Below are 12,702 nucleotides of genomic sequence, written 5' to 3'. Positions count from 1 at the left end.
ATACTAAATGCAATGAACGCTCATCGTGCCAGACTGAAACCGGACACTTATCGAAGTTAAATGAATTCCTGGGTGTGCGTTGCCACCGACTGTTGTCGGACGGACACGAGGCGCCGCGGTGCGCACCTCACAGCGACGTAGCTTGCGAGTTGTGATGCAATTATACGAATGCCTCTATGAAACTTATCAATTGGCTGTTAAACATTAATGATAAGTCAACTAAGACATTACTGTTATTCAATATTTGCTTGTAAAATCATTTTCTTATTTCATTCATAAAGTTGAAAGACATTTTAAAGCTCGACATATTAACCAATATTTCATATTATTGTCACATATTTGTTACGTTTCTTTCCCGTTGCTGTGTATAATTAATAGTTGTACATTTCATAGAAACACTGCGAAATGTTCCTTAAATTGAAACTAAGACACTTATATTTTATAAAGATGAGTTAATACAACACAGTTGTAAACATACAGACATTACAAAACCGTAAACTCTTCTCAGAAACTAATAACTTGACTCACACGAAACGAGAGGCCAGTTTAAAATTGTTATATACATTTTGGAATAAACGTTATCTTAAATTAAGCTTTAAAATTAGTGAATTTCCTAATAACTGATTTATTTTGACAATCTCAGCTCAATTAACAGCCACTGTTTAAAAGGGCATGACTTACGTAATATTTATCTTCAACTCTTATTTTTTGGTGAATCGATTATAAATTAAATGACATTGACGTGTAATTGAATTAAAACTGACAGTAATTTATTATTTATAAAAAATAATGTATTGGGAATGAAAAAATAAAGAGAAATGTGAGATTTATTGCTACATTAATATGTACGTATCAGAATTTTACGCGTTGATGTCTTTGGTAAGGGCCATCGATCGATTTGTAACGCCTTTATCGAGAAAGGTCCCAACTTACTCGAGCCTAAACGGCCACGTGAGACCTTTAACTTTTTGGGTCAGCCCATTTTAGTATTTCAAACAATAAAAATACTGGAAATATATCAATAGTTTTCAATGAAACGAATATATGTGATATCAATTGATATGTCAAATGCCATAGTTACTGTCAGTTTGTCTGTTTTATTTCTACGGCTGAATTATTTAACCGATTTAAAAGAAATTTTGCAAATAGGTAGATAGAGTTTGAGAGCAGCTCATGAACCCAGTTTACTTTAAACTTATCAACTAATTATACTATAAAATCAAAGTTTTTAATGTCATAGAAAATGTTGTCATAAATAACTAATCTTCCATTATATTTCAAGTATAATAAACATACTATTTGATGTAAGAAAAATATATATTAGCATCATGTTATGGTTAAGTAGAAATTAACTTAAAAAATACCATATTTACTGTCTCACTTGATGCAAGGCTCTGTGTTGGACCTACTTTATTTTTGTAAATAAGAGACTCGACAAACGAGTTCGATGCTGACGCTGACGTGTTTAGGAAAGTCTACTTGATTTGCCTCGGCGATGGCCTGCCACTGTACAATCATTAGGAGAGAATCTATGAGACGATAGACAATATAATAAATAAGTCTGGATTCCGTTTGAATTTGATATTAATTAAAAATAGATAACCACAACTTACGCCTTCAGTGGTAGTTGGTTGGAGCGGTTATAAGTTATCGTAAATTTGTATGACGTTTGTACAAACAACATTTTTACACAACACAATTAAATGGCTATTACATGAAGGAATAATAATAGAAACTTAAGTTTGTAAAATTAATTATATTTTTAGCATAAAGATATAAATCCTCCAAAAACTTATTATTTAAATACCACCTAAGGCTAAATTATAAATAAAGTTGAGTAGGTAGCAACTACTGTAGTAATATCGCTCTTCTCTACAGTTCTGCTTTTGGAAGTGAAACTTCTAAATTCTAATGCGACTTCCAACAAGGTTGCGTTAAACGTTCAACGGTCCTGGAGGGGGGATAGAAAGAAACGGGGCGAGATTAAATGGGTGGCTCAATTGTGAATTGTAAGCAATGCTGATAAAGTTTTTCTTAAAGAAATACCTAATATGGGTTCCCTAAAAATTTATTTTATTTTCATTTCAGCTCCACGCGCTATATTAATTAAAATTTTTTTCTTTATTATTATTATTACATGTTTATTGATATATATATAGCATGGTAGTTCACGAACGCACCCGTCGTCACGGGGCGCGGGTGCTCCGCCACGCGGAACTCGAACATATCTGGACATATGACCTTCGCAAGCGGAGTTAGTTCAACTTACACACTTAGGGTTGTAACTTGTTAAGTTCTATACAAAATAAATACAGATCACTTTTATATTATATGGTTTGAATATATCGATTTAAATGAAATGTAATTGTTAATTTAGAACTTAATAAATTATGATATATTTATGACTAATTGTATGATTTGAGATAGATTAACCTAAGTGTGTTTGATATAGTTAGTGTATATGCGGTTAAATATCCCCTTTTATTGACGAGTTAAACATGTTTGGACATGTATGATTTTCTTTGAACTCGCACTAAAACATAAGACAAAAAAAAATATTGTTAGTCATTTATGATATAAAATATACAATAATATTGTCACTTGATAATAAATTGTATAAAATCTTAAAATTAACATCATTGTCAAATAAAAATTAGATGCTTGTGAAACACTTAAATTCAACAACAGATAATAACAAATATAGAGCGATGTTTCACGTTATTAATTTTTTTTTTAAATATACTTCATACATATCTTTATAAAAAATGTCTATAAATCTTAATACATAAACTTTAATCTATCAAGACTTTAATAGATATTGATTAATATTAAATTAAGTTATATTACATACGTATGAAAAAGAAAATTTAATTGAAATCTAATTATGACAACACTAACGAGTTAACTTTCTGAGGAATATTAATAATTTTAAATTATCTCAGAATACAACTACATAGCTACATATTAAAGAAACACACAAAGCTATTTCCGATGACGTTTAGTAGAATAACGTGAGTCTCAGACAGTTACAAATAATAATATATGTGGTGTAAGTTGGTGTAACAGCGTCATTGGAGGGCACAACTGATATAATATATAGTCTGGATGTAGTGCAGTCTGCTGACTCGTTATTAGAACATCACGTCACCAGAGACGTCTATCGGCCTACGCTTCTGTTATTGTGCCATATATATTTTAACAGCGACTGTTTGACGCGATATGAGTTGAGGCTGTAAGTTTGTATGTGTAATTTATTTATAGAAATTATTTCATATATATATATAGAATATTAAATTTTAAGATATAAATGAAAACTCTTCTGTATGTCTTATAATGTACGTTATCTATAAAAATAGTATTAAATAATATATATTTAGGTAAAAGGTAATATGTTATATCAATTACTCTATCTAGTTTGGCAAAACCCAATGCCACGATAAATATCAAAATAATATATCAAAAAATCACACATTGTGAGCTAACGACAAACTTCTTCGTGTTTTCTACACACACTACTCAAGATAAGCAAAATATTCCACCACTTCAGTGCGATTGAAGCAATAGTATAAAATTAAAAGATTATCAACTGAATTTACATAAAATTGATTAACCATTCGGTTATTCTGAATGCATTGCAAAGAAAAGAGGTTATTAAATGAAGGCCCCAGCTGTTTCAGTGTGCTAAAACTTTAACCAACATAGTTACTACTTATGAATATACAGAGAATATACACAAAGATATATATATATATATTGTATTTTTAAAAACGAATAAAATAAAAATCGCGATACAGTTGACAGGTCATAGTATGCCCATACGCTGTCATTGGTAACAATCTATAAAATTTGTATCTGTACAAGTACAGATAAGTGTGTTGAATTCTGACCTACCATCACATCTATTCTCGTCAGCTGCCGACGTACTTCAGAATTCAAAGTGTATTTCCTTTATACGCATACAAAGTACATAATTATGTCATAAAATTTTATTCATACATTTGTATAGTTATTACACTTACGTACATACGTAAACCCACATTATTAATGTATAATGTTACAATAAAAGATAGATTTTTTTCGTAATAGAATTACCTTCCGAATAACGTCTTTGTAATGTTATACTTAATTCAGCATTAAACACAACACAGCCGTCATAACAACATAGCACTTATTTTGTTATGATGCCATGGTGCCGTGTGCCGTATCTATTTTTAATCTGTGGTACGCATTTCGTCTATTATTTGTTTAGAATTAAATTTAAACCACATGTTTATTTTGTTTTATATACTTTTTTAAATTGGCAATGTCTAGCATAGATCTTGGGCGTTCAGCCAGAATAGGTAGAGTACGCTCTTTGATGTCGATATCAATTACAATTTCAAACGTATATTTACAACTCACAAAACTCGTTATTAATTTATGATGGGAATAATTTAATACGTCGTAATATTAATCATTTAAAATTCAAGTCAAATACAAAGGACAGGTTAAAAATCACTACAAAAAAATATTGTCGCAAATACCATTTATTTCTGATATAAGTCTGGCCGATTAAAAGGTTATCCTTACAATGACTTGTGATAGAAAATTAAAAATATCTTTTTTGTACAACCATATGAAGACGAAAACCGCGACTCTATTTCAAATTCAACCAAAAAATTATAATTAGAACATAACAAGACAAACCGTCCAACAAAAAGTCGCTCAGAGAAACCGCCGCTGAGTTTTATGAAACAATTTATTGTAACCTTATAAGTCATATCATATCGATCTTTAAGAAATTTTAATTGTCATACTAATTGTGAGGAATGACAAAAAACTTTTGTTGCTGTGTCGGCAATTCTTCGATGTAAGCGATCGCAGATTATGAGTCCTCTTAGAAGGTGCACGCTTAAACTCGTTAGGAATTCTCCCTAAAGATGATTTAGATAATTAATTTGATATATGTAGAAAAAAATAAGCTCTTACTTCAAATTATTTTTTTGGCAAACAAAATTAAAAAAATATATATATTTTGTTTGTTAAAACTTAACAGGTTTTTTTGCAATAAATAAATAATAAATTACAGCTGTATTTTTTTTGAATAAACAAGAAAAATATAAATTTTAACTATTACATTTTCTTTTAATTACGTATTTCGGTAAAAAAATATATGACGCAATGTTTGCAATGACATTTATTTTATCAACTAATTAATTATTTATCCGAAATTTGGAAATAACATAAAAAATTACTTAATAAAAGTCATTTCTTAAATTTAATTAAATTAATTACTTGTTTGTAGTGACGTCGAGTTATTTTAGCTTATCATAGATTATCTAATATGAGACAGATAAGGTATGAAATCGTAAATTCCCCCATTTCTTTCTCTGTACAAATAATCTATGCTTATTATTTAAAAAATAAGGTGTACATACTTTTTTCTAATAAATATGGCCTGTTGAATTAAATCTGTATGAAGGATATATGATTTAAATGCACACTATTTGTAAAAAAAGAAAAATATAGTGTAAAGGTCTGTTTGAACTAAAATATTATCAAGTAGCAACAATCTCAGTTTAAGTACAACTACTGTTGCTACCCAGTACATAATTTTAACTACATTTAAAACGTACTAGCTGCCAAATGTATCTGCGGATCTAAGGCCAGATTCACACGAGAGAAAAAAAAATTGGTTAAAAAAATCGAACGCTTTTATAAAAAAAAAAAATTAAGAATCCTTTAAATGCATTCCTTCCTCGGGTTTCGCTTTTTTAAGACGTAAAAATATTTTCTACCAAATGCAGCACATTTGCATTTTGTGATTTTTTAAGACGAAAAGTAGCAATCGGAACTGGAATACAGTTAACTCTGAATCAACAGATACAGTGATACGGAAAAGTAGAGTTTGTGGACATTGTAGGACGTATTGAGATATTGCCAGTTAAATCTTGTTGTTATTTTCAAATATTTTTAACACCATTTGACGAATTGTTGTCAGTAGTGATTCCTTAAAGAGTATCAACATGCGTATGGCAAAGACTGGGTTTTAAATAACTGTTAACTATTATTATAGTTTCATAAGGTCTATTTGATGAAACGCCTAACACAGAAAAAACAACACTGGTTTATAAAAAACCATCGCTTTGATGAAACGTCGTATTTACGTCTATTTGGTAATACTTTTCTATAAGAACGATTTTTTTTAGCTGACCTTAAAAAAATCTTCCGTGCGAATCACGAGTGAGGTCTAAATATTAACAAACATAAAAGAGAAGGTTTTAAATAAATTTAAAACTCAACAAAATCGTACCTTCATATAGAAAAAAAAAGGTAGAAATAAATAAAGGTATATTTTTAATCTGTAATGTCAAAATATATTTTTACAAAACATTGACTGTGACGAAAACAAAACAGTTTCCTTCTTTTTATCGTCTACTTGTTCGTTCTTAAATCTCCGAAACGACAGGAATGATTTCAAAAAGGCTTTAATTTAACCACGATTGGTTTCTTATAAAAAAAATATAAGCTGATATAATAAGTATGAATGAAGACGACTTTTAAACATTGGAATGTGAAAGTGATATCGTATATGGGATAAGAAGATAATAACTGATACCTAATTTCGTGTATAGAATTTTAAATTATTATATCCTATAGACGTATTATAAAATGTATGACATGACCAATATTATCCTATAAAACCTTATTTGAATAAAAAGTCACCCATACATCCGATACATACAGCTTGTGGATCGTCGTGAATAAAAAGAAATGGGTGTACTTGTTAACATGAAGTTTACTTTAATATGTAAACAAATAAATATAATTCTTGCATTTGTTTACTTTAAGCAGAGCGAGTGAAATGGCGCAGACAGGGCGTAGTAGGGGCGTCATTCACACACAGAATTAGGTCAAAAGTACGCTCGATTTTCTCACGGAACCCGGGAATTTGGTATTCATTCACATTGAAGTCATTCAATATTAACTTAAAATTATTTATATTTGAATCAATTTTATTGTACTGACATGAGCACGATTAGGACTGTGGTTAATATTAATATAGAAAGTTTGATATTAGTGAAGTCCCGATTACATTTTAATAGGAGGAGATTTATAAAAAAAACATTGCAAATATATCGATAGAAATCATTTTTTATGGGTACGTTGCTGTGATATATTTTTAAGTTTGATATTTTAGTAATTTTTGCCGCACGAATGGTACGCAACTAATTACATAATGTGAAAGAGTTTAATGTTCAAAAATGTTGAAGTATATTTGCATGCGTAAATAGGTCAGTTCTTGGATGAGGGCTGCTGCGGCCCGGTAACCGACTTGTACAAGGGCGCACCAACCCCCATCGCTGGGTGACCCCCGGGAATATAGTATAAATACAACTAAGTGAAAGTTTAAAGCAATTACCAAAAATCTGAGGGTCATACTATGTCGGTTTTAGTGTCAATTAAGTAGGAAATTTAATACGTTAAATTTATATAAAATATATAATATCACTTTAAATTATATTCCAGGATATAAGTCACTCGTATATTTTTCTTATTTAACTTAAAACTGCTATTTCCTGACAGTATTTTCGTAAAGTCGAATTTAATTTATTTATTTGCTTTAATTAATTAATTATCAAATAAGGTCAAGCGGTAAAGATAAAATCTGCCGTTTAAGCCTAGCTTAATTAACAAAACGTGAACCAGTATACTATAAGACGTAACAAACAATCATAACTAAATGTACATAACTCAACTTTTATACTAGCAAAATCTTTATAGAATAAAATGTCATATGATCTAATTAATGTATTTTCTCTCATCTAAATACAAACATCGTTTGAAATATGCTCGCAAGAAGTCGTATATTTAGAAATTATTCACTAAACAAGTTATGGAGCTTGATACCCATATAAACACATGTATTACACACACTTGTGTAAAATGTGACATAGCAAAGCCTGCTTACAAGCGTGGAGAACAAACACATTCAAAACCAGCAATGTGTGGGTGGGCTGTGTTTGTAAGTGTGGGCGTAATACACGGAGCTTTCGTGATGCAGCCTTGGCCGCAAGACACGTGCGTCAATAGGGATGACTGTAGCAAGCTATCGTGATACAAACCATGAAATTAATACTATAAATATAAAATTAAAATAACAGCAACATTACCATCTATGCATTCAAATTGTATTTACAATCAGTAGTATTTTTTTTTTATCTATTTATCGTTTGAGTATAAACAAATTGTTAATTATAATATGATATTTATCAAATAATGATATAAAATATTATATTTTTTTATATAGGTGGAGACGTATACGAAAAACAAAATGAAACGAAATATCGATATGTTTTCATCTCTATTGGGAAGCGGGGGTAAAGTTCACCCCGCGGCTGCGCGGCCGGCTCTCAGCTGAGCGACACGTGTGCACTTCTAGAGTAGTTGTAAACTGTAGTATATGTAATATGCTTGCGTTACGATGTTGCCGCGAAAGTCAACAATTTATACACTTAAAATGACACTGTTTTTGTTTTATTAACTATCTATTATGAGACCACGTGTCTCGTTTCTTACTTTGCAGCAGTTTAATAAAAACGTTTTTTTTTTAAATAACCGAGTAAATCCGATACTAGTTTCGTATATGTATAATAAAAGTTTTTTTAAATGACTGATTAAAGTTTTTTTTTTAGTGTATACAAATGAAGATTACGTCCAACGTAATTGATCAAAGATATATATTTGTGAAAAAGTACACAACATTTCCTGTACCATCGCGTATGTATGAAATAAACATTGTATTTGCAATGAAAGAAAACAAACAACAGCGCTCGCCTATTATTTATTCATTCCCTTACAGATTCGGCCGTCACTTTGTTTTGTAACTGCAACGATGAAGGCGATATGCGCTCGCGCATGATTGCATTCTCGGTGGGACGAGTTACCCATATGGCCAAGGCTAGGCCTTTTATGGCTCACATAAGTGGCCACTCACCCACCGACTGAACGAGCCAGTAATATCAATGAACCGGCCATCAATAAAACATGTGGCACTAAGCCAGGAAAGGAAACGGCGAAATGAGAAAAAGAAATATTTGAAAAAGGCATGCTATGCGTACACTCAATCGCGATTGTTTGTGCCATTGGAAAGCATTCAATGTAAAGCTCAGCGTACACGATATGAATTATCGGAGGCCATTACTTTTTTCCTCAGCTCAGTTATGTACCATATTCGTCGTGATTGATTTCATGTCATTACATAACTGGTATTTGCTGTGAGGCCGTTTTTATGGAGTTCGTTGTTTCATTGAACGGACGTGTACAAGGTTCTCGACAGATTCAACCTCTGAACTCTGGCGAGATATTTATCGATGGGTACAAGGAGGCGGATAAAGTAACAAGTATAAAAAGGGGTCCGTGGGAAGCCCGCTGACCGCCGCGGAACGCATTCCACTGTAAACAATAAGCCGAATACGATTATCGAAAATAATAATTAGTTGGAATACAAACGCATAACAATACTAATTTATGGAGAATCTATTATATGCATGATTACATATGACTATTCAATATGTATTCGTCTGTCTAGATTTGTATGTGATGGCATGTTTATGAACCGACTGGTAGGTTTAAATATTGCTTTGATAACGAGAGCTAAATATAATGCTTGTTAAAATGATTTTTATTTGACGACTTTAGTGGCTATATTATATTATTTTCGTCCGTTAATTGGTCCATCACGACACCAGCGGGTCTCTGTATCAGGTTTGTGAAACGACATTCCATCCTCTTATTTTCTGGGAACAATGTTTTTTAACAGGGATACGGAATGTATATTTTTTTGAACCGGTGCGTATGATTTTTCATTGAAATTAAAAAGAAAAGGCATCACGCTCTTAGAGACGTAATAAAAGCAACTCAGAATGCCGCCGGCGTTTGTGGCCCTCTTTTTGTCGTCTGTAATTCTTCGCTTGTTCCATTACATACTGATAAATAGGTACACGTTCATCTACGGATATACGATAGTTTTATATGGAGCGGGAGAGAAAACCCGTATGAATTTTTGTTGTCAATTTTGTCTATATAAAGCAAACGTAGCTCGTGCGGGATTGTTTTGACGGTATGGAATGGGACTGCAATACAAAAAATATATTTATCTTATGAAGAATAAGTTAAAATTCGATATACTTATTTACGTTCAATACACATACAGTTCTGTAGATTAACAGTATAATATAAAAAAGTTGCTTCATAAACTAACGGTGCCACGTTAATTTAAAAGGTAATTCGATGAAAAATTCCCATGAGAGGGGTTGAAGCCCGACATCTACTCACGCAACCTGTACTCACGAAACGCGTGAGAATTTTAGCAAGTGTACTTGACCGATCGAGTTTTAAATTTTAGGTACATTATATTATAACTGTAATGTTATAATTAATTAATTGAGCAGCTTTCGCTCGTTTGATAGCTTGATCAGAGCCCGTACTCAAAGAGGTAAAAGAGGATCATTTAATGAAGAATACAGAACTACCTACAAAGTTAAACTTATAATATTCGTTTTCTTAATTTCCTATACCTCTTCGTCTCTCACAAATCCCCTAAAAACAGAAATGATTTTAACAGGAACGGAAGGAACAGGAATAATTTTAATTATTTCCTATAACTTCTCAAAATAAAGAGAACAAATATCGTAAATGTAGAAATAATACTTCGCATTACAATAGTACTGAAAAAATTTAAATGTACTTTATACTTTTTTACATTTTCCTGTTATTACTTGTGATTTCCATTTAGCATAACAATTTTCAAGTGTTGTGTAATGTGTGTGTATTCTCTCATATCCCGGTGAAAAATTACAAATTGTTAAAGATCTCGATTCAGGATTCCAGAGATTCGGTATAATGCCAGAATATAAATGTATTAAATTTCAAGAGGTTTTATACAAGGAACGAAATTAAAGTTCACCAACCAACAGGTACCTTAAGGTTTCCCAAGTCAAGTCTAGTTGGACACGGATAATGACTTAAGTCGTTTAAAAATTTCTTACAATAAAATAACATATTTTGTTATGCATATCGCTAAGGTTATATCATTCAAAGTATATGAAAGCGAAACTTTTAAGATCATAATTAAAATCTCTCTTTAATTTATAAACAAAATTTCGTATATGATCATAGAGCCATTACAATGATTTTAACGAAAAGAAATGACAAGCTAACTCGAATAAAGACTTTATTTTATTCTAATACACTTCGTGATCTGCAATATTATATATATTTATACATAGAGTTACGAAATATTTTATATACAATTGTGCCTAAATACATTCAATACATTCTTACTAATCATTTAAAAATTTCTTACGTACATCTTCTTCACTTTGAAATGTACTGAACAATTGCTTATAATCAGATGTTATAAAAAACATCTCCATTAACAATTATATTATTATTCCTTATTAAATATTTAATGTTAATGGATGATAAATTTCTCAATATAAATAACCCAATAATATATATAAGAGATAAAGCATGTTAAAAGTTTCCCATCTATCTGGACCCTTAATAACCGCTTGTTAGCTGTGTAATAATAGCATCAATGTGGGGCAGTGCGTGCTGAGTCTTAAAATAGATGCAAGTGCGAAATGTTAGCTATATTTATTAAATACTCTGCTAAGTCACAAAACAAATGATTGTCGACAATTAGTCAATTATCACGAGGCTGCGCGGGCGAACAGATCGCGTAGCGCAGAAGCTGTAGTGATCACAGAACATCGATTAATGTATATACCAAAAATACTAACATTTCTCCTATCGTTATACACATGAATTTTGATATAATATTTTTTTAAGATTTATGAATAATACCCGTAACTTTTAATATTGGATATAAATTATTATTATCACATTTCAATGTCTATAATTACAACAAAACGTTTGAGTACAAACAAGCGGTTTAGCGAATTGCATTAATGACGTTAACGTTGTAATTAGATATTTATCGACAACTATGGTAACAGAATCTTATCGACATCGAGTTTCACAACACTAGAGCATGGTTAGGTACAGTTGCTGCGTTTGTGTAGAGACAAGGACGTCGACCCCAACAACCTTGAGCCTCGCAATTAATTACAATCAAGCTTAAATCTACCAACTCTGTTTAATATTGTAATAGAATAAATAATACTTTCAGCTTTCATTTGTTTTATATCATTAAATAAACGAATGAAATTAATTTCTCTATTTAATAAGCAAAAGTATATTAAATATATAATGCTTATAATATCTTTAAAATAAAACAGCCCGTAACACTATATTCACTCAACAAAAATTCAATACAAACTGATGACATGCTCGCGCTATTCGGGTAGAATTAATATATAAAATTTAGTTATCTGTTGAACAAAGTACTATAATTGAAACATGAACACTCACCTCTAACACTGAGACTCCTACAAGCAGCACAAAGCGTTTAACGCAAGCGTTCGACGAACGCACTCACAAACACAAAAGCGAGTACTTTACTACAATTTTACTATACTCGCCAGTTGGTACGGCTGACCAAATATCCGCCTCTGCAGTCTTAGAAAGTATTTCCTATTCGATATACATTGAAGCGTCTCAAATGTCTTATAAATAGACCGTTGTGTAAAAGCGTCAATGCAATGTAAAGTGTGAGATCGTGCAGCAGTCGCCTGTTTAATCTGTCCGTGTCAGGAT

Source organism: Danaus plexippus, chromosome 12 (genome assembly GCF_018135715.1).
Source record: "Danaus plexippus chromosome 12, MEX_DaPlex, whole genome shotgun sequence".
NCBI lineage: Eukaryota > Metazoa > Arthropoda > Insecta > Lepidoptera > Nymphalidae > Danaus > Danaus plexippus.
Note: the sequence above shows the minus strand (reverse complement) of the source record.